The sequence below is a fragment of the Culex pipiens genome, chromosome 1 (genome assembly GCF_016801865.2).
Source record: "Culex pipiens pallens isolate TS chromosome 1, TS_CPP_V2, whole genome shotgun sequence".
Taxonomy (NCBI): Eukaryota; Metazoa; Arthropoda; class Insecta; order Diptera; family Culicidae; genus Culex; species Culex pipiens.
In genome coordinates, this window is record NC_068937.1 from 30485464 (window position 1) to 30506715 (window position 21252).

The 21252-nt window shown below is 41.5% G+C and overlaps 1 protein-coding gene across 1 annotated transcript in view; it reads right to left on the reverse strand.

Annotated features, from left to right (window-relative positions):
- Nucleotides 1-18883: 18883 nt before the first annotated feature.
- Nucleotides 18884-21252, reverse strand: part of LOC120421212 (uncharacterized) — a 140087-nt gene continuing 137718 nt past the window's right edge. Inside the window, exon 16 of the mRNA XM_039584414.2 lies at nucleotides 18884-19017. The gene's annotated coding sequence lies outside the window, so the exon portion shown is untranslated. The remainder of the gene's footprint in view (nucleotides 19018-21252) is intronic.

Genomic DNA, 21252 nt, shown 5'->3' on the forward strand with positions numbered 1-21252 from the left:
TTTCTAGATGTGTAATGGTGCTTTCCCTAGTGCTTTCCACAACAGTTAGAACTTTTAAACTCTCTGGAATACCCGCTGCACATAATTCAGCATTACAACACCCCATTTTTTTTAGTTCATAAGTGACGTCACTATGTTGCCATCTATGTAACAAACAACTCTAACATTGACATCTGCATGGAAGAAGTTCTCACACATCGAGCCCTCCAGGCCTCAATTTCGAACACGTCTCAAAAACGGCAGATTTAAACTAACTACTACGAATCTTGTATTAATCCATGCTGTTACGATGTACTATGTACTTTTCAGCCGAACTTCACATCGATCCTTGCAGGCATCGATTTCTTGCACTTCTCAAAACATCTAAACCTCAAATCGATTCCGTTAGCTTCGATCTCTTACACATCTCAACGACAGCCGAACCTCATATCGATTCACGCAGGCATCGATCTCTTACATTTCTCAGAAATATCCAAACCTCATATCGATCCTCGCAGGCATCGATCTATTGTACGTCTCAACGACGGACGAACCTCCTTGCACATCTCAACGATGGCTGAACCTCCTATCGATCCACGCAGGCATCGATCTCTTGCACATCTCAACGATGGCCGAACCTCCTATCGATCCACGCAGGCATCGATCTCTTGCACATCTCAACGATGGCCGAACCTCCTATCGATCCACGCAGGCATCGATCTCTTGCACATCTCAACGATGGCCGAACCTCCTATCGATCCACGCAGGCATCGATCTCTTGCACATCTCAACGATGGCCGAACCTCTTATCGATCCACGCAGGCATCGATCTCTTGCACATCTCAACGATGGCCGAACCTCCTATCGATCCACGCAGGCATCGATCTCTTGCACATCTCAACGATGGCCGAACCTCCTATCGATCCACGCAGGCATCGATCTCTTGCACATCTCAACGATGGCCGAACCTCCTATCGATCCACGCAGGCATCGATCTCTTGCACATCTCAACGACGGCCGAAACTCATATCGATCCTCGACAGCATCGATATCTTACACTTCTCAAAATATCCAAAACTTATATCGATCCTCGCTGGCATTGAACCTTTACCTTTTATCAGTTTCATTTGTTGGTGGTTTTCTGAGCAGTCAGCCACTAACATAAGTGATTCACATCACAATACTTTCACATAAGTACAATTCTGTTAATAAACATTGGCACAAACACGTCAGTGCTACCGCCAGTAATCCGCCAATTTTCTTATTTAAAGCCATGATGCACACCAAACCCATCTTTTTTTCCAAAATTTCCCCCAAATCTGCTTTCAATATAAACTATGCAATAAAGTACCATAATTTTTCAGCTTTTGTTTTCATCCACAATCAAATCAAAATTTCGAAGCAATTCACTTATTTTCCAAGCGAAGCTTAACATTTTTTCGTCGTTACCTCTTGCCTTTAGCTTAAGAAATTATTGCCAAACCTCATAATTATTTTTTTTTCGACTCAGCATTCCGAATTTTCACAATTTTTTTCAATGACTCACCTTTTTTTCTTTAGACAAACCCAACCACAACACTTTCCTCCTTTTTCACAACAGCACAACACATTTTTTTCTCCCTCACAAAATTCACTGGATCCATTTACTGTTATTATTTATTGTAAACAAACATCAATTTCACCATCAAAACACAGTTGACCCATGCCGAATTTCCTTTTTTTTTTTACCCTCGTCGCCAATTGTAGTGTCCTAGATTTCCTGTGCTCACTCCGATTGTCACCGATGGCCTTCCACCCGTCCGCCCGCTAACCATCGGTTCGCGTCGTCGTTCCCTGTCCGCTCCGGCCGGTGGCTTTCTCTCGACTAAATAACCACGCGCTCTTAAGTCAGAATCGAACACAAAGGCTTGCACGCAAGGTGTGATGCAAACGCAATATGCATGCAAGGTGTGGTGAAATATAAATACAAGTTCGGTGACTTGCATCGCATAGGACCCTACAGCAGGATTCCAAAATCAGCCAGGAAATTTATCTGCCGCAACGCAGAATGACATTCTCGCCGCAGTTCGTCGTCACCCGTAAAAAATAAAAACATGTTCTAACCAATCGAAACTTGAAAACACACACAATTTTACAGCAAAAAAAGTCAAAAACTAGACAAAATAAAACATATACAACTGATTTTAAAACAGCTCATTTACCAGTAAGAAAAAAGTCATGCTTGTGCTTGAACAGCCTCCAACTTTGTAGATGTAAACAAAGTGGGATCATTCGAAAATCACGTTACGCATTCTCTCTATTCATCACCCAGGTACCAACCAATGTCCGTATATTAAGAGGTCCGGCTGAGAACGGGTTGGTTTAGTGTTAGTAAGCGAAAAAGTGTCAACATTCGCGATGCCTCTACTGATGACGTCATACCGTTCTTGCTTGCACAGGGCGATATAGGAATTTAATGGAAATTGCTAATTTAATCATAAATAATGCGTTTTTAGTATACATTTAACAAGGCACAGACCATAAGAATACATTTTTACGGAAATGACCATAATTCAGAATTACCGGAAGCCCTCAGGGAAGTCCCGACAGGGAAACAATTTATGGAATCTTAAGAATTTGATAAATATAGTTTCCGATACTGCGTAGGAAAATTGTTTTTTACGGTGGTCATAATCCGGAATGAACGGGAGCCCTCAGGGATGATCCTACGAGGTTCTGATGAGAGGAGAACTCTACGAAACAATGTGAGTTGTCGAAATTCACGATTATCGTTTGAAATCAACATTTCGACAGAATCAACCACGGTTCAGTTCAGATTATACAGAGTATTTTTTTGAAAATATTTTTTATTCGAGGTTCTCTGTCATATTTTAGTGAAAGATAAGATTCAGATATTTCATTTATTTTCGAATTGAGAATCATAACAGATATTTGATTAAAAGTTTTGTTACGCAATCAATTATAAATAGATGATTATTTTTGTTTTGGCTATTTTGAAGAAGTTTTGCGTATTCCCCATTGGTTTACCAAGATTGGTACTTCAATTCAAGGGCTGCAGATCCTGCTGATCGCCTAGCTGGTTTCTGTTGCTGCTGATGTTGTGGCTTCCAGTTTTAAGTCTAGTCCAAACTTGCGCATGTTGTCCATGTCACGCTGGAAAACGACCTGGTGTTGTGTTGCGAACTTTTGGCGGCGGAAATACAACGTGGCACGTTGATGTGACGACTTGCTGGGCAAAGCGATGGCCAAGGCCCAGTTGACGCGAAACTATTCTGCACCTGAACCGCGCAAGCCATCGCCAGAGGCAGTCTCCGATACGAACCGTCGACAAAACCCGTCAAAGTCATGATGAAGTTTGATGCAGAACATTTTCTGGCCGCCGTAACCGTTCATCTTGTTCATTGGCCAGGCGCCGCCGTATTGCGACTGCTCCAAGTGTATCGCGTGCAGAGGTACACCACCACCGGCCGTGATGGTGCTGCTGATTGCATAGCAGAACCTGCTGCTGCTTTTGGGGTGGCATCGAAATGTTCTGGAAGAAGTAGCTCTAATCGGTTTCGCCACCATTTCCTCCATCAATGGCTCAAAAACTACTGCCACAAACGTTTGCCAACTTGTTGCCTCACGGCTACGGCCATCTACTTTAACTACAGATCAACTATATTCTTCCTCTTTCGGTCCAAACGCTTTTCTCCAAGCTGACTCGACCGCATACCGAAATTCTGTCACAGCTAAAATAAATTGTATGTATTTAGTTTATTTTTCCTACTACGAATATCATATTTTGTTTACCTTCATTGCCAAATTCTTGGTAAGCTTGTCATCCAAATGGCCAAACATTCAAGCAGGTTCTACGCCGTACAGGTTCCTTGGAATCGACGCAAAACTGCTGGTGTATCGACGTTTACTGTCACTGCTGCAGGGGAGGGGCCAGCTTGGAGTTTTGGCCAAACTTGCGGATGTGTTTCATATCACGCCTTGCAACGACCTGGCGCTGCGGTTTTTGCGAAAGAGGTTTTTGCTGCTGGGAGCTTAATTGATTGCGGCGGCAGTCCAACGTTGTTCCGAGCGTCAACATGGTGACCGGCCGGGATTGAAGCTTCTTTTGCAGCTGAACGTTGTTCACAGCCAGCAGTCTCACTATGGTGCGGGTTTGGTAGAGTTTGACACTGAGCTTTGGAGATTGCCGATCGGTACTGCTGTTGGCCATCCCGGGATTGATTGCAGCTGATAATCGGTGCTGAATTGGTCGCCACCAAAGTGCGGGGACTGGTTTGAGTGCAGCGCTTACTTGAACGCATCACAGCCGCACTGCTCCTGCCGAATGCTTGACGAAAAGTGCTGCTGCTAGTACTCCGATTCCATCACCGTTTCTTTCGCGCCACAGTTCAATCACCAGTTCCGCTCCTGTTTCTCCCATCGGTCCGCAGAAGAGCTGGCCGTTTCTTCTCTGCCAGAAATTGAGCAACATGCGATTCTGGTTCCGTAACTTGACTGTCCGATTTGACTCGCCCGCTAATACCGCTGAAATAAACCAAATTAGTAAAAATAAAACTATTCTTAACACATTGTTTACCTTTTTCGTGAAGTTTTCTGCCGGCAGAAGGACATTTGCGCAGCACAGGTTCCTTCAAATCCTCGCAAAACCTTAAAAACATTAAAATTCCTTTATATCCGCTATCAAAACAAACGGTATGACGTCATAATTTTTCTAGTCGACAGTGCACGGAGAGAAAAGTTACATAAAATTGAATTTCGTAGCTAAACTTGACAATTTTTTTTTCTCTTGGTCCCTACACCAATACAACTGTAGAAACATAGCCGTACCTTTATAGAATGGATTACATTGGGTACCAACCACTAGTGTCTTCCTTTTAATCTACAAGGACTACGCCGCCCTGGGCTCCTAAGTGTATGAAAGTATGGCACGGAGCGACGGCGCCGAATACACATATTTACACAAAGAATTTTAGAGCGCCCGCAAGGGCTCATAAGTGGCATCTTAAGTGGTCATAGCTTGAGACAGGGTTGCCAGATCTTCAATGTTTTAGACTCGTTGGAAAGGTCTTTCGATTACCTTACCAACGATGGGTCGGATGATGGATCCGGACATTGTTTACATACATTTAAGTGAGATCCGGCTACAAAAAAGTAAATAAATGTCACTTAAGTGGTCATAGCTCGAGACAGGGTTGCCAGATCGTCAATGTTTTAGACTCGTTGGAAAGGTCTTTCGATTACCTAACCAACGATGGGTCGGATGGTGGATCCGGACATTGTTTACATACATTTAAGTGAGATCCGGCTACAAAAAAGTAAATAAATGTCACTTAAGTGGTCATAGCTCGAGACAGGGTTGCCAGATCTTCAATGTTTTAGACTCGTTGGAAAGGTCTTTCGATTACCTAACCAACGATGGGTCGGATGATGGATCCGGACATTGTTTACATACATTTAAGTGAGATCTGGCTACAAAAAAGTACATAAATATCACTTAAGTGGTCAGAACTCGAGACAGGGTTGCCAGATATTCAATGTTTTAGACTCGTTGGAAAGGTCTTTCGATTACCTAACCAACGATGGGTCGGATGATGGATCCGGACATTGTTTACATACATTTAAGTGAGATCCGGCTACAAAAAAGTAAACAAATGTCACTTAAGTGGTCATAGCTCGAGACAGGGTTGCCAGATCGTCAATGTTTTAGACTCGTTGGAAAGGTCTTTCGATTACCTAACCAACGATGGGTCGGATGGTGGATCCGGACATTGTTTACATACATTTAAGTGAGATCCGGCTACAAAAAAGTAAACAAATGTCACTTAAGTGGTCATAGCTCGAGACAGGGTTGCCAGATCGTCAATGTTTTAGACTCGTTGGAAAGGTCTTTCGATTACCTAACCAACGATGGGTCGGATGATGGATCCGGACATTGTTTACATACATTTAAGTGAGATCCGGCTACAAAAAAGTAAACAAATGTCACTTAAGTGGTCATAGCTCGAGACAGGGTTGCCAGATCGTCAATGTTTTAGACTCGTTGGAAAGGTCTTTCGATTACCTAACCAACGATGGGTCGGATGGTGGATCCGGACATTGTTTACATACATTTAAGTGAGATCCGGCTACAAAAAAGTAAACAAATGTCACTTAAGTGGTCATAGCTCGAGACAGGGTTGCCAGATCTTCAATGTTTTAGACTCGTTGGAAAGGTCTTTCGATTACCTAACCAACGATGGGTCGGATGATGGATCCGGACATTGTTTACATACATTTAAGTAAGATCCGGCTACAAAAAAGTAAACAAATGTCACTTAAGTGGTCATAGCTCGAGACAGGGTTGCCAGATCGTCAATGTTTTAGACTCGTTGGAAAGGTCTTTCGATTACCTAACCAACGATGGGTCGGATGGTGGATCCGGACATTGTTTACATACATTTAAGTGAGATCCGGCTACAAAAAAGTAAATAAATGTCACTTAAGTGGTCATAGCTCGAGACAGGGTTGCCAGATCGTCAATGTTTTAGACTCGTTGGAAAGGTCTTTTGATTACCTAACCAACGATGGGTCGTATGATGGATCCGGACATTGTTTACATACATTTAAGTGAGATCCGGCTACAAAAAAGTACATAAATATCACTTAAGTGGTTATAACTCGAGACAGGGTTGCCAGATTATCAATGTTTTGGACTCATTGGAAAGGTTTTTCAATTACCTAACTAACGATGTATAACATGATGATGTTTGGTTCAGTTTACTGCCATTTATTCAACTTCCGAAAATATGCGAATACAGATTTTTATACATAACTTTTGAACTACTTATCGAAACTTCAAACAATTCAATAGCACCGTATGGGACCCTAAACCAAGTCGAATGCGACTGGTTTGGTCAAAATCGGTTCAGCCAGTGCTGAGAAAACTGCGTGACATTATTGGTCACATACACACACACATACACACACACATACACACACACATACACACACACATACACACACACATACACACAGACATTTGTTCAGTTTTCGATTCTGAGTCGATATGTATACATCAAGGTGGGTTTTCGAGCTTTAAATAAAAAGTTCCATTTTAGAGCAGGATTATAGCCTTACCTCAGTGAGGAAGGCAAAAGTATTAAAAATAGGATTCTGATACAATATTTTTGGTCATGTAACTGACCTCTCAATTAGGGAAAAATGAAAGATTATTCAAATTGTAGCTTGAGTTGACACCATGTTATCAGTTTAAAGTTTGTAAGTTGCAGTGAAGAATCTGCAAATACTAGTGAAAATTTCAGAAACAGTTCGTAAATAGCAAAAAAAACCTTCAAAAACAGACGTTCAGCACTAGTCTTCAAATTCCGTTAAATACCAAAAGTGTCAGTAACTAGCTGCAGGAAAAATTCCATCCGATCCCCAACTTCCAGTGCATCCCTGCAGCTCCGTAAGCACTAGGGTGCCCAGAATACGGGACTTTTTCTCAAAACCTCGCTCCACAAGCTGAACATTGATATTTGAGCTATTTTAGGACTCTGGGCCAGATATGAGCAAAATCGGTTAACATTTACCCATTGATACTCGGGGGTGAAGTTTGTATGGGAAAAATCGAAAAAAAATTCACCAACTTTAGGCTCAGGTATCAATGGGTTAATCTCAACCAATTTCGCTCAAAATTTGCACAGAAGCTTAAAATAACCCAATAACCCGTTTTCCGCTTGTGGAGCAGGGGGTCATTTTTTCTGGGCACCCTAGTAAGCACTGAGCACATCGCACTGCACGAACAGAAAAGTGGATTACTAGCCCGGCTTAGTCTCACATAGTATAGGACGACGAAGAAAAAAGTGGTCCTAGAGCCCAAGCCCAAGCCGTGCCATATCTGGCTGTCGATTTGCTGGACCCAGCAGCAGATTCAATAACGGGAAGCGGCTTTCCAGTGGGTTAGCTGGGACGGGATTATCCACGGAGCAAGTACTGGGAAGGGGGTGCGGGGGCGAATGTATGATGAATGCAAAGTGGATTATTAGCTATGAATAATATCTCCGAGTTTTGATCAATCTCATGTGGGCGGGCAACGGCTTGTGAAAAAAGGTAGGGGAGCATGTCTATTGGATCTTGCTGCTCCTGTGGGGAAGTTCGTTCGCTCGAAGTAAGTGAACAGCATGAATTTGTTATGAGATTTTGATGAAAGAATCTGCTCGGAATATTGAAAGCGTGCTGGGCATGATGCCGATAGTGCTGGGACGTAGTAATTTCCCATGAGCTGTACTTGTAATTAGAATCTTCTTTTCATTCGGAGTTATGTTCGGTATTGCAAACATGCAACAAGGTGTTCAGAGTGTAGGACGCTTCTGTAATTGGATGCAAGCAACGTCCGAACAACTAATCAACACCTACATTTTCTGAACCATCTGAAAATTTAAAGAGCATTTCCTTTAAAGCACACCAGACAAGTTCAAGTTCAATCGTCTGGCAAAACCCATCGCAACGCGAAAATGTGCCAAATCATGAGCTCCGAATTTTCCCTGCTCTGCTAAATCTGTTACGAGGGGAGAACTCGACGTCGTCGAGGACGGATTGATGTCTGCGAGCAGCTTAAAATCAACGGAATTTAGGGAGAGAAATTTTTTCACCGTCATCATTCATTCAAGGGGAACTAATTGGATTTTGGGAAACGTTTATTTGGGCTTCTTTCGTCGGTAAAATTAAATTTTGAAGTGACAATTGAGATTTCCAAAAGAAAAATCACCAAATTTGCGATTTTTAAAGAAAATTGCCTACCGTTAGGCGTTTCCCCCTGCAACCAACAACAGATGGCGTGCCTTCTCCGCTAACGCCCGAAAGTAGACTAACCATCAATCTTTAGAGCACTTTCCCACCGAGCAGCCAGACGTTCGGCAAAATCAGCTGTTCTGGGGGAGGGCACTCACTGAGTGCCCTCGGGATTCGTTGCGATTGCGCAAAAGCTTCTAATTTCTCCAGCGAAACCCCTTTTTCAAGTTGGAAACGATGAATGACGCCGGTGTAACGCCCCGGCGTGCGTCGACAGTCAGTTACGTGTAATGCGGGGTGCCTATCTTGCAGGCGGAAGAAAACGGATCCCGGTCAGCGGGTCAACGAGGGTGGACTTCCTCCGGGGCTTATATCGGATGAAGAGACCCACTTTCCAACTGTGCTGGCTCTAAGATCCTAAGAAGTAGCAGGAGAAAGGACACTTTGGTCTGGTTATCTGCCCTTTTAATTTTCTTGGAAGGTTTTCCGTTCCACTCCCACACCACAGGTCTTGCGAGGTAGCAGCTTCGGGGAAGGGGTTTCTCCTATGAATGAAATGGTGGTGGGTGCAGACAAGATGTTGAGATTGGATACGAGTTTAATTAATTTAAATCAAACAGATGCAGGATTTATTTTGCTGGGGGCGAGAGTTGATGATTGCGAGTAGGTGGGTTTCCTTTTGGAAACGAAGGATTTGAATTGATTGAAATTTTGTAAGGAGCTTTTTTTTATTAAAGAAAACACGACAACTTGAGTTCTCACATGTAGAAGAAATGACGCGTTTTAATAGTTCGATTTCGTTTGTTCGTTATTTGAAATTTATCATATTTAACAATATTGTAGTAGACAAAATATGTGTGAAAATCAAACTCATGGCTAAAATCATATATATGAAGATAAATTTTAAGTGTTAAAAATCTAACTATTTTTGCATTAACTATATGTTTGGTCCAATTTCGACAGAAATATTTTTTTTCAGTGATTTTGAATAAATTTAAAAAAAAATTAAATGTTATCGAATGTGTTCTATCATATTTTTCATACAAAAAGGTTAAACACTAGTTAAAAGGTTTTAGAGATTTCGTGAACCTGAATTTTTGTATACCTTATTTTGTAAAGTTCAAATATTAGATCAAAATAGATTTTGATCTGATTTTTATCCGTAACTTATGTAAACCACGTTCCCTATAAATTGGAAAATTTCAAACAATCTGCCAAAATGCAATGCTTCTCGGAAAAATACTCAAAACTATTGTTTTTGCAATATGCACAGTAAAAACCCGATTTAATATCACAAGAGGTGAAATAGAGCCTTTCTTACAAAATGATGAAACTCCGAGAAATATATTGGTGCAATTAATTTTTCAGAAACATAATGATACCATCCAGTGAGAATTTTACCTAAAGCTTCGAATCTTTTTAGGCTAAACCTCAAATGCCATTTTTTTTAATTTCAAAAGTACATTATTTGTCGCAAGATATTTCAATTTAATTAAGAAAAACATATTGGATTGACATTATTAGAAAAAAAATAAAGAGTACTCAGTCTTTATTGATAGTCTATGATTAACTAAAAAAAATATGTATCGCTATTGCACTTTGTCGATCTATTATGAGAAGCCAGAAAGAACACTTTCACGCGCAGCGTAAAACGCGCAAGCGTAAAAGCGCTGGCGTAAAAGCGCTGGCGTAAAAGCGCTGGCGTAAAAGCGCTGGCGTAAAAGCGCTGGCGTAAAAGCGCTGGCGTAAAAGCGCTGGCGTAAAAGCGCTGGCGTAAAAGCGCTGGCGTAAAAGCGCTGGCGTAAAAGCGCTGGCGTAAAAGCGCTGGCGTAAAAGCGCTGGCGTAAAAGCGCTGGCGTAAAAGCGCTGGCGTAAAAGCGCTGGCGTAAAAGCGCTGGCGTAAAAGCGCTGGCGTAAAAGCGCTGGCGTAAAAGCGCTGGCGTAAAAGCGCTGGCGTTGAAGCTTCGACTTGACGACTTGTCGAGCTTTCGAGCGAGAACGAGCCGGGACTTCGAATTTGATGTTCAGTATATGATTTTGTATAAATCCAAAAATTTAATAGGAAAAAATAGGGTAAAAATAAGACGAAAAACACTAAAATCGCTATATCTCTGGAAATACATTTTGGAAAAGTTTCAAATTTTGAGCCCAAACAGTTTATGGCGCATGTTTTCGAATGGCTTTTTGTTTTAAACTGAATTCTTTAAATTTGATAGTGTTATCTGTAAAATAGTCCAAAAAATACCTCTAAAAATGGCTTTGACCACATTAACTGGTCGAAAATTGTGACTCGAAAAATAAAATGTTCGTCTCCGACCCCACGGCTACAAATCTGAAATATAAAAATTGTGGGTTTTACGAGCGGTTTTCCAATGATGGAAGACACAAATTTTTAAGAGCGGATACAGACATCACTCAAGTATTTCAGAAAAAGAGCTCTAAAAATTTAGACTTTGAGTTCCGGGTTTCGGGCCAAAATTCAATCGAAAGAACGCATCTAAACCTTCAATTTAGTAATAGGATTATTTCCTGGCACGAGTCCTCGCCATGTACGATTTTTTTAAGATTTCTGAAAAAAGCGTTTTTCCAAAAGCAAACCTTAAACCTTTCTTTTGTAAGAAAGGCAAAAAATCATGGTAATATTACATCTGGGAATGAGTTCATTGTTTATGTCAGAAAAAAAGTGTAATTTTACCTCTAAAAATGTGTAAAAGACACTTTTTTGTTGCAATATCACTTTTTCAGCCTTAATTTATGTATAATTGCATCATAAAAAAGGTAATCTACAATCTTCCAAAATAACACCTTCCATTTTTACACAATATTTTACTGTGTGGGTACAGAATGATCGGGATTTTTTCAAACATTTCGAAACAAATAAAAAAAAATTAAACTCAAAATTTTCACAAAAGTACTTGTTTAAATTAGTTTATTTACATTTCATCAGTTATGACAAAAATTGAGGGGGCCCCGACTGTTTGCCCAGTTCGGTCGGTTAGTTTTGTTCGCGAGTTTTAGATTAGATTTTTTCGGTGCAATGTTTTAATTGGCGCCGTCAAAAATGTCTCATTCAGTGCGTGTGAATGATTGTAGTGCGGGAATGGTGAAGTTTTGGAAAATTTCTGCGGAATTAGTGTATTTTTTGAGAAAATAAATTTGTGTTTCCGAGTGATTCCAAGATGGAAGCTTTTATAAGCAGGGCCGTGGATGCCATGTGTTAGTGTATTGGTAGGATAAGGTTACAGAACGGAAAAGAAATAGGCCTTGCGACAGCATTGCGTATCTTTCGTGGTTGTGCAGCGCGGAGTTGTGTGTTGAAGCGAGACGGGAAGCGCGGTGATTCGGACGGCTGGCATTGAGCTTTGTTCGTGTGCGTGCCGTGTTGTCGGTCACGCTCCTGATGATGAGAGCGAGAACGCTCGATGTCATCATCGTGATCTGTGCGAGGCGTTGATGATGGCCAGGAGAGAGTGTTGCTGAGAGTGATGCGAGAGTCTACAGTTTGGCAGCAACTTTGGTGAGCCCGTTTTGATTTGAGTTGTATTGTTGATTTGATTTTGGTTGGCCGCGGTGGGTTTTCTTGAAGTAATTCGTTGGCTGTCAAAAATTGATCGCGGTAGATCGCGGTGGATATTTTTCTACCACAGTTTTTTTGTGTGATCAATGTGGTAGATGCATTGGTGGATTTTTGACGGTTCCAATTATTTCAGGAAGGTCCACCGCGGTTGGCCGGAATCGGATTAACAATACAACTTTGGTGTTTTTCTGTCTGATTAGATAACGTGATGAGGAAGGGATGAATGAAGGTTGAGCGTGTGCGGGTGTATGTATGTGTGTTTGTGTATTTTTTTTTTGCTGTAACGTAACTTTAAGCAAAACTCTCCACTGAACATTTCAAGTCTCTAAAACAGTAATTTAAATTAATTAGTTTTTTGTGTGATTGGCTGAGTGAATGAATGAATGAAAGAGTATGTAAATTACTAATGATATATTTGTTTTCAGGGCAAGCTTACGAACTAAGAACGAACGGGTAGCGTTTCTCGGTGGTCGTGAGATCGATTTTATTTTAATGAAATTTAGTCCGATAGATTAGTCCGATTAGCAACGCCGGGTCAGTTTTGTGTTGCGCGTTCGTCGCCGTGTTTGATAAACGATATAGCCGTTTTCCGTGTATTATATCTACGATTTGAAAGTATGTGTTCTGTAGGTTCGCTATACGCTCGCGAGGTATAAATTTAAAATTTGAAAAGACGTTTTCCGTAAAACGCATGAAAAAAATTACTCTCAGCATTATAGCTCGGAGAGAACGATAACGAGTATTTCTTCTACGCGGTTGTTAAGCCCTTCTTGAAGCTTCGTAACTCATCAGTTATCGGTCGCTAATCTTATAATTATTCAAAAGTTGAAATCGTCTATGATCCACTCGAATTAAACACTTTACGTAGAGTTTAATATTTTACCTGTTAAATACATTCTTTGTGGTTCTATCTTTCCACAGCCGGCTGTCTAAGATAATCCATCTAAACGTAAATAAATCACAAATAAACGGGAATAGTCTCAACAGCAGCATCCGATTGCTTGCCTTGGGAATAATACATCAACCCATTAAACAAAACTTATTGATTATTTGGGTCACATCATCATCTTCTATGATGAATCCTGACCATTACCCTTCCCTACTAACAAAATCCCAAGTAGAAGTAGTTTTCCGGCACACGCGGGGGTGTGGATATCGTATAGAACCCACCCTTGGTAGCAGCCTGTGCTAACTAACATTCCCGTCCCATCCCCTCGAGATCTACAAACTGACATGGCGGGCGCCGTTGGTGGCCAACGACTGTTACCTTTCTACAGCAGTTCTAGTTTTGATGATCTTGATGTTTTATATTTTCAGCGCATTCATGCATGCTGTTGATAAGAGAAACATCACCAGATCGTTGAAGCGTATGATCGGTTGTGCTGACAGGTTATTACGGTTCTGTTCAGCAACGGAGAAGGACAACCATGGGTGGTCTCTCATGCTCATGCTCATTTCATCAGTTATGACAAAAATTTTTAAAACACAAAAAAAATACAAAACTACGAATTTTTGAAAAAACACTGAAAATTTCAGTTTTTCACAATATGGGTATCAAATGATCGGGAATTTTTCATTTATTGATGGTCATAATTTTTTTTTTGTGAAATACTTAAAATTTTCAGTAAACTACGTATTTTTTGAAAATATTCTAAATTTTTTAGTTTTTGTCGATGTGCAATTACGTATTTTTGAGAAAAATACTTAAAATATTTTCTTTTCACAATACAGTCCAGACTCGATTCTCCGAAGCCGCGACAATCCGAAGTTTCGAATATCCGAAATTCGTATGGTACTTTGGATTATCAAATCACGAACAAAAAATTTTTTTTTGCATTTTTTCATTTTCTTGCTTTTAACATCAAATTCGTGTTCTGCGACCCCATTTTAGTCAAGAAAAAATTGTGAATCAATTACCCGAAGTTTCGATTATCTGAAGTGAAATTTTGCATTTTTCGGGTCTCGGTTATCCAAAGACTCGGTTAATCGTAGTTTGATTGTCCGAAACGTATGAAAAAATCCGGATCGATTGATAGGGGAAATAAACCCATTTTAAGCCTAATAAGCGGTCTTGTTTGAATGATGTTGGATAATCTGGAGTGTTCCTTGAAATTCAGTAAAACCAAGTACACCAACGAGTAGAGCAACTTTTTGTGAACATTTCTGTTTATTTTCATTTTTATTAAAAGTTATGCTATTCCTTTTACAAGCATTTTAAAAAAATATTTCAAAAACGCATTCTAATCAGTCGTGTGCATTGGGCCACGCCCATCTTTCTATTTTCAGTTTAGTTCTTTTTTTTCTTCCAGCGCTCTTTTGGGTCTGCTTAGTGTTGCCAAAATTAATGAAGTTTTAAGCGAACACTCACGAAAAGTAGCATTTATAGCAAAAGTTTCCTGGCAACACCACAAGCGCTGCTGGTGGTGTTGGTGGCCACCCTTTGTTCTTTATTTACCTTCGCTGCTCGCTCGGTTTTCTTCAGCCTTCGATTGGAATGGGTGGTCAAAATTGAAATGTCAAAAGACTTAGCGCGTTTGTTTTTTTGATGGTGCTTGCTAATTAATTACATTTTTCGGGATTATTTTTCAAGTGAGTGACTAAGTAATGGTCAAAAGAACATGTTGCCGGTAGTTGGAAGCAATTTAATATCTTAAGCGCTTTGAAATCGTTAGCGCAAGTGAAAAGATATTGATGGCGGCTTTCGTTAAGCAGTTAACCTCTGATCTTGCGTGTGGATGTGTGTGCCACCGAAATGATGAGAAATGGTCTCGCAAAATAGAAATTATGATCAAAAGTGCATTAAATTTGATCTTTTTGGCCAGTAAATGGCATAAATTTGCGTGCTTACACGAGGCGGCGCTGTTGGTAAGTTTATACCATAAATATTATTTTTGGAATTATAATCGAGCATCAAATTCTTCATATGACGAAGATAGGTGTTTGATTAGAAAGGGTATATTTCCCCTAGCAATACAATACTGCTCTAGATCTAGCGATGCTCAAGAAGGACGCATGTAAAGTGGTCAACAAGAGTTACGGCTTTTCGGCAGGACGACACACGCACTCACTCAATACAATGGTTTTTGCGTGCGAAGTCAACAGAAAGCAGGGTTACCAGGTCAAAATTTGAAAAATCTGGCAAAGTATCGATGTAAAATCTGGAAATATCTGGCAAACAAAATTTTACAATTTTAAATGGTAAAGGTGAGGGGGAATACGAATGGATTCAAAAATTTGTAGAATTCAGATGGTTTAACTGATTTTATGACCTCAAAATCTTGAGTTCACATATTCTTTTTGAAAAACACGTTCTATTTTTATATGATTTTTAATTAAAAACGTTAATTTTAATCAAAAATATGTTTAAAATGGGCAAACAGTGAAAAATCTGGCAAAATCTGTCAATATCTGGCACAGAGAAGGGTAAATCTTTATTCTGGCTGACACTTGAAAAATCTGGCATTCCCAGATTTATCTGGCAACCTGGCAACCCTGAGAAAGGCCCAACAACTGTAAATTGGGCGATCCCACAATAGATCTAAGTACTGGTCGAAGTGGTAGATTACTCAGACAAAAAAAAATCTGATGTGTCTTAGTGATAACAGTTCAATTGTTAGCAAATTAACATGTTATTTCATGCATTGTTCCTCTTGCCCCAATGGGTTGTTCGTCTTGCCCCACTAGTTGAGTAGAACGTACGGAAAATCAATAATTTTTAAATCATTTTTATAAAATACAAAAAAAGATTTTTTTTAAACTTGTTCTATCAAAGTCATAGTCAAGACCAGGAACAAGATGATTATCAAAAAATCGGACTGATTTATTTACTTTTTAATGGGTTTTAACGAGCATTTCCTTAGCTTTTTAAACTTGCCCCACCGTTGTTTGTCTGTGCAGCAACTTTTGGTCCAAAATCGTTGAAGGTCGAGCCCAAAACTGCACAAAGTTGACCTGAAATTAAATTAAATTCTTAGTATAAATAATAAAACCTGATTTGGTTAGATACAGTCAAACTCCTTTTTGCGTTACTCTTTTAATATGCGATAAAATTCAAGAAAAAGAAAAAGAAAAAACTACTGACATCGCTGACGCTCAAATTGAAAAATAGCCCCAATCCTAGAGCAGCAAAACAACGCATCACCACTTTCTCCCCAGCTGATGGCGACAATTTTTCACCGTCCTCGTCAGAGATTTCCTTATCCCAAACGAAGACGGACGATTGCCAGAGCAGCAGAAGAAGACAACAATTCAGTGCACCTGGTGGACGAAAAGGGAGTCTGTCGAAAGGAGACAAAGTTTGGTTGCGAACTGTCAGATGAACACCACGGTTTGAGAAGAAAGGTGGGAATAGATTAAGTTGATTTTTCATTTCCCTCCTTCCAAGTCCTTAACAGCTAGCGCTGTTAAATATTGAAACGGTTCAATTACGCAGTCAACAGCTGCGTCTTCCGGTTCCGGAAAACTAGCCCAAGACGGATTTCTTTTGTCAGTTCCGGAGAGAAAGGCAAGAACGATGGCGCTGTTTACTCTTGTTTGTTTTTTCCTGTCCAATAGGTGATATATTCATTAAAACGTGTTACAACTGTGTCACTTTGCTAATCTAGCCTCGAGAAGCTTAATTCTTCAGATAATCACGACCCCCTCCTCGTTGTAGCAGTCGTCGTGGAAGTCGTTGATGTTGAAGGTTCTTCTGGGTCGGCTCGTCGCCGACGAGCCCGACACCTCGATGTGGCCGTAATCGTCAAACTTGTAGTTGATGTAACGCTTCACCGGCGGTGCCTTGAACGTTTCACCCACGATAAAAACACTAGCACTATTGTTGTTGTTGTTGGTAGAACTGTAATCGGTATTAGTACGGGGTTCGATATAGTTGTTAGTAGGGTGGATATTGTTGAGATTACACGAGATATGGTTCTGGTTATAGGGTTTCGGTCTACAAACTGCTTCGTCTGCGTCGGTAGTACTACACTTATCTACAGTACGTTGGTTGATTATACTTAAAGGAAGCACTAAATTATTGTTGATCGCTTCGGGGAGCGGCTGCGGCGTTGCCGGATCTTCGTCGAAGCATCGCGACGGCGATGGCGACGAGACGTACCGGACGCGCTGCAGCTTCTTGTCGTAATAGTCCTGGATGTTGACGGTGCTTCGTGGGGACACGATCGGCGGCGGGAGTGGTGGCGGAATGGGTGGACGAACCACGTCCGAATCGAAGGAGGAAGAGGAAAAGTTGTCAAGGTTCTGCTTCCGGTTGATGACCGTGACCTGTTCGTTAACCTTGACGCTCTTCTTGACGCTGTCCGCTTGGAACAGCTTGTCGAACTCGTCAAAGTCTCCGCCGTTGTGGAAGATGTTGACACTCTCGACGGAGTCCTTCGTGATGAAGGTCGCTCCCCGCTCCAGCTGTTCCAGCTGGCGATCGAATCGATCTACCATGGCGAACTTCTTCGTAAGCGACTCCGACGACTGTTGCTTCTTGGCCGGCTCTTCGTCACTCTCCGACAGGAAGTCGTTGATCCACTTGCGCTTCAGGTCGGCACTCTTGATCGACTCCTGGAGCACCGCCGCAAGCGGCTTGAAATTTTCGGCAAAGTCCTTCGCCGTAACGAACTGCTCGACCGGCTTCTTTGGAGGTGGCTTCTCCGGAAGCTTCGGCTTGACCTTGGGCTTAGGTTCCTGCTGACGCAGCGCCACAACCCGAGTCGGTAGCGGAACCGGTGGTGCCGGCGGAGCCGGCCTAATCTCCTCACTCTCCGTACTCCCGTGATTCTTCCGGAACCTAACCTCAATCTTCTCGGAATCATTCTCAATCGAGTACTCACTCGCCTTCTTCATCTTAACCCGCCTAACCCGTCCCCTAACCTCCTCAGTATCGCTCTCCATGCTCTCACTATACTTCAACGGCATGCTGGCCGGCCCCTGCCACTCGGCCATCCTACTCACCTTCAACGACCGAACCTGCTCGGCGTCGTCCTCGTCACTCTCACTGCCCCCGTAACTCTTCAGCGCCAGTATATTGTCCGCGGATCGCGTCTTCCGGCCACCACTAATCAACCCTGGTGGCGGCGGAGCCGCCTCTTCCCGTCGTCGTCGCTCATTCAATCGCTCATTGGATCCCCGCTCGGCAATCCGGAACAGCTCGCTACGGTTCCGCTCCAGCAGTCGATCCCCGCAATAAAACTCCCTCCGCTCCTCCTCACGCTTCCTCATTCGCTTCCGCCTCGGCGGCGGCTCCACGACCCGCTTCTTGCACGGCGAAAACTTCTCGTGGACCATCTCCTCCGACTGGTAGCTCACCCCGTCCAGGTTCCCGTCCCCCCCGGCACCACCCCCACCCATCACCCCCATCATCTTCCGCGGCAGATTCAGCAAAATGCCCCGCTTGGCGGCGTTCCGGTCGCACTTGAGTGCGTACAGGCCGCCGGTGGCGGCGGCGCCGCCACGCGACGTAGTAGGCACCGACGCGCTAATGATGGAAATGTCAGATCGCTTGCGCGAGTGACATTTGGCGGTGCCATTTTGAATCGTTGCCGCGGGGACTTCCGGGGGTCGGACGACGACGGAAGCTACCGTGCCGACGTTTCGGGTTCGCGACGGGAGGTTCTTCAGCTGCTGCAGGTTCAGGATGGAGGCGCCGTTCCACTGTTTGAGCTTTTTGAGCTTGGGGATCTTCAGCGGCGGGAGGAGACCTGCGAAACAGAGAAAAAACAGAGTGACGATACAAGTTTTAATTGGATTGGAGGCGTCAGTGAACGCGCGAGAAGTGAAGGTTAAATCAGGTGGAAGAAGGAGTAGGTGAGCGTGTGCGGAAGGTCACACCTGTACCAGACGGTACTTTGAACTGTGCCGGTCGCGTGCTGCAAAAGGGAAGCCATAGAAAGGGTGGGACACAATAAGTGATTAGAAAACAACAGAGAGGATTCATGGAAAGTATGCAAAACAAAAACATGAAAAGAACATAAAATGAAAAACAAATTTCACAAATCGTCGCTGTCGTGCTAACTTGTCGCACGTGAATTTTGGGCCAAATTAGGTTAAGAACGCCATTTTGTGCAGCTCTCAATGCCTCAACTTTTGACCTTAACAGATCCCCAAAATTCGATTTCAATCCTGAGATATTCAATAAAAACCGAAAAAACTCCGTGCATTTTTATCACTTTTCATATGAAAGAAGTTTCAATCTTGTCGTGCTATCTTGACACAGCCTGAAAATTGATGTAAATGCGACAATTGGACAGCGTCGAAATGTCTACGCATGATTTTCTATTTTTAGTTTCATAACAAGAAAAATAAATAAATGAAAAGCAATGTATATTCTACATAATTTTAACCTAATTTAACGGAACGGAATCGACGTAACACCTTATAATGTGGCTCTCTTAAACCTTGCGGTTTCGTCAACGGATCCACAGGCGTGTATCGTTCTTTTTGCGACAAGACTCCGCCTCCCGGGTCTCCTAAGTGTGAAGGTATGGCACGGGGAGAGGGCACCGAATACCTATATTTACACATAGAATTTGTGTAACCTAATTTAAACTTAACTAAATATTTTCATTTTGAACATTTATTGAATATTTCCATGAATTTCTGATTGTTAAATTTAGTCGTCTAATTATTGATTGAAAGATTTTCTGCTTGTCTGTGGTAACACCAGGTCACTGCTAAGGCTGCCATCTTAATGAAACCAAAACATTACCAACACTACTAAACAGCAGACAATTTCGACAGGGGCTTCTCATAAATACTAATGCATGGACTAGTTTCAGACAGGGGCTACTCACGAATACAACTGCGTGGGCTAGTAAGGTTTAGATGACGGGCGAGTCTTCAGCAGTGATGTCAACCATCGCGACGCTCATTTTTGGTTCGCGGCACATTTCCAGATTTTTTTTTTTTTTGAAAAGAACCAATAAACTATTGTCTTTCATATGTTTATAGGACCTAATAAAAAAACTCTAGATTTTTTGTTTGTAGTGCTTTTCAGTTACGGAATTTGACAAAATTGTGTTGCACTTGTAGAACTCATCAAAATGACTTTTAATTTAAGGGAATTATTAGACATTAAAACAAATTTTTTCCGGTTCAATTTTACTTCGGAAGCATTATCTCAGCTTACCTACATCATAATTATATCAAACTTTTTTTCGATTTTTTTAGTTTTCCCGTGTTCAGGAGGTCATATTGAGCAACTTTTGTTTTGTGTTTTTCTTGTTTCATTTTTGATATTTTAATTTGCATTTATCTTGTTTAGTTTATCTTTGCTTCTGATCAGCGATGGAATAATCATCATCAAAAGAAAATCATTGGACGTTCATCAAGAGAAAAAATCCAAAGGGAGCATGGCTCTCCTCTCTCGCGCACGAAAGATCGGCAAAAAGAACCTAAAAACGTAACTTAATCCACCTGTAGGTGGTTGGTGCCTTCCTCTCATTTATAGAGTGATTACAATCCCCTAAAGTGTCCACATGGTTTATGGATCTCCCCATATCGTGATCGCAGCACCTAAGAGGTCCTAATAAAAATAATGACGAGTAAAAAAAAACAGACTTCCTACAGACTTTTTGTCAAGAGTATACAGACACCGCCTTTCAGGAAAATGGCATCCCTCTACAAGGCTTTTTTCGCTATAGCGATCAGACGGGACCATTTGAGGTTATGTAAATTCAGACCATTTTTTAAACTGCTTGTAATTTTAGATAGGTAAGTCAGATCTTGAAAATTCTTAATCCACAAGAAAGGTCTTCTGATATGCTTTCTAAAAATATATAACATGTGAGGGTTTCATGAAAAAACCACCCTTTTTACCATAATTTTAATTTAATATGAAACAGTTTTTTTAACATAACTTTTTAAATACATGATAAAACTGCATGAATCTAAATAGAAACTTAGGGGACGTTAAGACGGATCGATTGAAACCATTC